The sequence below is a fragment of the Triticum aestivum genome, chromosome 1D, assembly GCF_018294505.1.
Source record: "Triticum aestivum cultivar Chinese Spring chromosome 1D, IWGSC CS RefSeq v2.1, whole genome shotgun sequence".
NCBI classification, from domain to species: domain Eukaryota; kingdom Viridiplantae; phylum Streptophyta; class Magnoliopsida; order Poales; family Poaceae; genus Triticum; species Triticum aestivum.
In genome coordinates, this window is record NC_057796.1 from 54,842,411 (window position 1) to 54,848,717 (window position 6,307).

Below are 6,307 nucleotides of genomic sequence, written 5' to 3' on the forward strand. Positions count from 1 at the left end.
ATTGTGTACAAAACTAGTAATTAAAATTTTAGTGCCGTTGATGTTCAAGACTCTATTGCAATGCATGAGGCAATTGCCTTTTTTTGCAGGTAATTGCCTAGTTAATTACATAAATTTCCAGAAAGTGTATTCAATTCGTGAGAACTCATGATGTGATAGAATATTTATTCATGTTATGCAGAGTTTGTCAAAGATCCAGACTGACACTGCTCAAGATAAAATTCACAGGTTTTAACAAAAAAATGAGGATAAAATAAACTCCATGCCAAAAAACAAGATAAAACTCAATACAATCCCAATTTATTAATACATGTGAATACGAGACCAACATATGAACTTAGGAAAGTGTACAAATGCACCAAAGCAAGCACGTACAAACTACTAACACGTAATAGATTGATCCATATTTCCTTTCCACCTCTTAACACTTACTAATAAATACTAGCAAGTCTGCAGTAGATTCTCATATCATACTTCTTCGGCATCGATCAATCCAAACAAGAGAATTATTTTATATCTGGATCCTGAATTTGCCGATTAATTGGAAGTACTTGTATCCTTGCCTGAAATTAAAATAAAATTTCTGTACATCAGGTTTCAGCAGCGCCACATGAATTATATGCAGACGAATATATATCTACCATTTTTATCCGGCTTGTTTCTTAGTGCTTTATCTTTCTTCTTTTCTGCATGCATGCGAACGCATAAGAGACAACAATTGGTCATGTCAAGAGAAAGTGCAACAGAAATCTTTTGGAGAACGAGGAAAAGAAGCTAGATCAAAAAGGTAGGCCGACATCGACGATGGTGCATGCATGCACACGACGATCGGTATGTTAGCTTAGTAGCTACTCTTACTTAGAGACTAAAGTAATGTAATCTCGAGTGCTGGAGTACTACTAACCACCATTAGAAGCAGGTGGTTTCTGCACAGGCGCTGGTGGTTTCCCTGCACGGCAATATCAATCAATCAAACACTAGTACTACACGGATATGAAAATCAATCAGACACTAGTACTACATGGATATGAAAATCAATCAGTTTGCATTCATGCATGTGATTAAGATGTTAGGAGACCGGTTATGCTTTTCAATGTAACAGAAGGCCAAATTTGGAGAGGCTGCGATGAAGATAGAGTCGATGAGAACCTTGCGCATAAGTTTCCAGTCCAGGCATAGGACCTTTATTACTCGACGCTGAATGGCAATAAAAAGATATAAACTTTAATTTAATTGGTTAATGAACGGAACTATGATAGCTGGAGGTTAACTAGCTAGCTCACCCTTCGACTTGGGCGGCATGTTGTTTGGAGTAAGAGAGGCCTTGATCCCTAACTAGGCGTGTTCAGCAAGTTTGAGCTGTGGCCTGTGGATTGCCAAATGCTTGAAAAAAGTTCGCTTGTTATAGGCTTACGCATGGAAAAAACCTAGAAATTGCATTTAATTAGGACGATCATGACATCTCTTCAGGAAATATTTTATATATTATCTATTTACAAAACTGATTAATTAGACAGATGTATACATGCATAAATTCATACGAGTGCCACTGTCATTAAATCTTCAATTTGACCAGGGTTTTTGCCCAGTCTATGCATATATCACATAAGCAGTTCAGAGTTACAGGGATTTTTTTTGCATATGCCTACCAAATGGGAGCTGGGTTCCATTACTATTTATAATTATATCAGAACAGCAGTTCAGATGGAAATAAGTGAAACTGGATGATGTCCAAACAGACCAAAAGGCGAGAGTAACCTAGCTACATACGCACAGTAAATGGATAATTATTCGAAAGTAGATTCAGATGTTGTTTCTACCCCTCAGTAATGCACCCTAAAGTTCAGTTCCCTGAACATGGCTAAACCTAGCAAATATACTATTGTCCTGTCAAGTGACATATGTTGTGGTCCGCTTGTACATGGTTCAGGCTGGCTAGTATCCGCAGTAGTTCAACCCGCAAAAAAATAATATCCACAGTAGTTCACCTAAAAAACATGTATCTGCCCAAACTATATATGTTAATGAAAAATGCACAAAAATATATATTACTAGAAAACAACACGATATGTACGAACGAATCCACTCAATGTGTGAATGTCTCGCAAGAGTCTGGTCGAGTGTAATTTCGTTGATCATGCCACTTAAATTAGCACAAGTCGTTTGAGAGTTTTCTTAGGTAAAGTCTTTTGGGAGTTAATGCAATAGCTCTCTAACTAGCTACTAGGTCTTGATATTCTACATAAACAGCTACTGGTATGCAATAGCTCTCTAACTAGCTACTAGGTCTTGATATTCTACATAAACAGCTACTGGTATGCAGATGGTCTAACTATTATGGCGGAATTTTCCTTCATTTGACTAGCCGATGTGCATATATATGGTAGTTTTTTCCTTGATCCTTCCAAGTCGGAATAAAATTAATTTTTCAATACATCCAGTCAAGTCTTACGTGTATAATTTGCATGATATATTTCCTGATTATGTATTGGGCAGTTTGCTAATTAACAAGTACAAAATGAGCTTGGTATTTCTTCCAGGGAAGGAGACAAAGTAATTCTCAATAGTTTCTTTTTCGATAAATGACACTTTCATTCCATGGTTATATCAAGATGATACAGGTGTGCTGAGCATATATCAGACCTCTGCATAACAAAATGAACGCAACCATCGCTGTCCCGTGGTGCAGAGCATGGTCATCTAGAAAAGTCCCCGAGCGACATGTAAGGTTTCAAGCTAGATCCCTCGCTGGACGACTATGCCCTATCAACCTGTTCTGAAGTATATCTGATCATTACTAGAGACTACATCCTACATGTGCTCGGTCCGTTCAGAGACTGGTTGCCATAGGTTAGTCGTAATGGTAGTATCATAACTAGTATCATGCATGCCAACTAAGTAATTTTGATAGATGGCATACAATTAAATAAAGAAGAGGGTTGAGTATCATATCATGATACCATATCATAATAAATGTTCAAGAGGACCGGATGAGATCGGGGACATGAAGCGGAGTCTCGAAATGGTCAAGAGGTAAAGATTCATATATTGGAAGGCTATATTCGGACATCAGAAAGGTTCCGAGTGATTCGGGTATTTTTCAGAGTATCAGGGAGTTACAGGAATTCACCGGGAGAAGTATTGGGCCTTATTGGGCCATACGGGAATAGAGGACGCAGGCCAATGGGAAGGAGACACACCCCCCATGGGTCCGAATTGGACTAGGGGAAAGGGGTGGCGCCCCCCCTTGCCCTTTCCTACTCCCTTCCTCTTTCCCTCTTTCCTTCTCTCCTACTCCGAAAAGGAAAGGGGAATCCTACTAGGACTTGGGAGTCCTAGTAGGACTCCCCACACTTGGCGCGCCCCCTAGGGCCGGTCTCTCTCCCTCCCTCCTTTATATACGTGGCCAGGGGCACCCCAAAGGTACTCCAAGATTTGTCTTAGCCGTGTGTGGTGCCCCCCTCCACAGTTACACACCTCGATCATATCATCGTAGTGCTTAAACGAAGCCCTGCGCCGGTAACTTCATCATCACCGTCGCCACGCCGTCGTGCTGACGGAACTCTCCCTCGACCTCAACTGGATCAAGAGTTCGTGGGACGTCATCGAGCTGAACGTGTGCTGAACACGGAGGTGCCGTACATTCGGTACTTGGATCGGTCGGCTCGTGAAGACGTACAAGTACATCAACCGCGTTGATAAAACGCTTCGCTTTCGGTCTACGAGGGTATGTGGACACACTCTCCTCGCTCGTTGTTATGCATCACCTAGATAGATCTTGCGTGATCGTAGAATTATTTTTGAAATTACTACGTTTTCCAACAGTGGTATCAGAGCCAGGTCTATGCGTAGATGTTATATGCATGATTAGAACACAAAGAGTTGTGGGCGATAATAGTCATATTGCTTACCAACATGTCATACTTTGATTCGGCGGTATTGTTGGATGAAGCAGCCTGGACCAACATTACGCGTACGCTTACGCGAGACTGGTTCTACCGACGTGCTTTGCGCACAGGTGGCTGGCGGGTGTCAGTTTCTCCAACTTTAGTTGAATCGAGTGAGACTACGCCCGGTCCTTGTTGAAGGTTAAAATAGCACACTTGACGAAAAATCGTTGTGGTTTTGATACGTAGGTAAGAATGGTTCTTGCTAAGCCCGTAGCAGCCATGTAAAACTTGCAACAACAAAGTAGAGGACGTCTAACTTGTTTTTGCAGGGCATGTTGTGATGTGATATGGTCAAGACGTGATGATATATAAATTTTTGTATGAGATGATCATGTTTTGTAAAGTTATCGGCAACTGGTAGGAGCCTTATGGTTGTCTCTTTATTGTATAAGATGCAAGTGCCATATAATTGCTTTACTTTATCGCTAGGCGATAGCAATAGTTGCAAAAGCAATAATTGGCGAGACAACCATGTGATGACACATTGATAGAGATCAAGATGATGGAGATCATGGTGTCATGCCGGTGACGATGGAGATCATGACGGTAATTTGGAGATGGAGATCAAAGGCACAAGATGATGATGGCCATATATCATTGTCACATATTTTGGTTGCATGTGATGTTTATCTTTTATGCATCTTATTTTTCTTAGTTCGGCGGTAGCTTTATAAGATGATCCCTTACTAAAATTTCAAGGTATAAGTGTTCTCCCTGAGTATGCACCGTTGCGACAGTTCTTCGTGCTGAGACACCACGTGATGATCGGGTGTGATAAACTCTACCTTCACATACAGCGGGTGCAAGCCAGTTTTGCACACGCAGAATACTCGGGTTAAACTTGACGAGCCTAGCATATGCAAATATTGCCTCGGAACACTGGAGACCAAAAGGTCGAACGTGAATCATATAGTAGATATGATCAACATAGTGATGTTTACCATTGAAAACTACTCCATCTCACGTGATGATCAGACATGGTTTAGTTGATATGGATCACGTGATCACTTAAATGATTAGAGAGATGTCTATCTAAGTGGGAGTTCTTAAGTAATATGATTAATTGAACTTTAATTTATCATGAACTTAGTCCTCGTAGTATTTGCATAACTATGTTGTAGATCAATAGCTCGCGATGTAGCTCCCCGTTTATTTTTGATATGTTCCTAGAGAAAAATAAGTTGAAAGATGATAGTAGCAATGATGCGGACTTGGTCCGTGATCTGAGGATTATCCTCATTGCTGCATAGAAGAATTATGTCCTTGATGCACCACTAGGTAACAGACCTATTGCAGGAGCAGATGCACACGTTATGAACGTTTGACAAAGCTCGGTATAATGACTACTTAATAGTTTAGTGCACCATGCTTTACGGCTTAGAACCGGGACTTCAAAAAGGTTTTGAACGCCACTGAGCATATAAGATGTTCCAAGAGTTGAAATTGGTATTTCATACTCATGCCCGTGTAGAGAGGTATGAGACCTCTGACAGTACTTTGCCTATAAGATGGAGGAGAATAGCTCAACCAGTGAGCATGTGCTCAGATTGTCTGGGTACTACAATCACTTGAATCAAGTGGGAGTTAATCTTCCAGATAAGATAGTGATTGACAGAATTCTCTAGTCACTATCTGTAAGGGCATATTTATCCCTAAGGTGTTTTAGTGATTGATGACAATGCTTTTGCGTACTAATCGTGTGCCTTGAGTATTTCAGACTTTTCATCACTAGGCTCAAGACGGTTTGGTGCCCCTCGAAGACTATTGAAGACGGCGTTTTTCTACGTTTCTTCTCGGTGGATTTGAGTCGTAGGAAAGCCGTACTATTACACTACAAAAAAAGACACATCCGTGACATTTTGGGCCGAACAAAATTTTTTTCTGTCATACATATGAAACTTCTATGACGATAATTGTGACAAAACCCGGTATCATCATAGATGTGGTGGGCTCCTACTTCTATGACAAAAAATCATGACAGAAAATGGGCTTTTCGTCCTGGGCGGGCCGGAGACGCAGCTGCATGACATTCTTTGGGCCGTCCATGAGGGAAAAAACCGTGGTAGAAGCGAGGGCGAGGAAAATTTCAGGGAGTTCCCGGTTACGGTGGGAGGTCGGGGGCCGAGCGATGCACATTTCTCTCGTACACGTACGCGCGTGTGTGCGAGGCGTTGGCTCTAACTGAACCCGAGCGAGGCGTTGGGCTCTAACTGAACCCGAGCGATTGCACTGCAGGCTACGCGTTACTGAACCCGAGCGATCGATCGATGGCTGTTAACTGAACCCGATCGAGCGATTCCTTCGCTACTGCTGCTAACTGAAGCCGATCGATGCTGCCTCTGGGATGAACAGTGAGC

At 41.7% G+C, this 6,307-nt stretch overlaps 1 long non-coding RNA gene across 1 annotated transcript; it reads right to left on the reverse strand.

Annotated features, from left to right (window-relative positions):
* Positions 1–280: 280 nt before the first annotated feature.
* LOC123165083 (uncharacterized) lies at positions 281–1,364 on the reverse strand. The gene is made up of 5 exons (XR_006482755.1): positions 1,284–1,364; positions 1,150–1,197; positions 905–949; positions 642–686; positions 281–563 (listed from the first exon to the last, which is right to left on the reverse strand). It is a non-coding gene; the product is annotated as an uncharacterized lncRNA (long non-coding RNA).
* Positions 1,365–6,307: the final 4,943 nt, after the last annotated feature.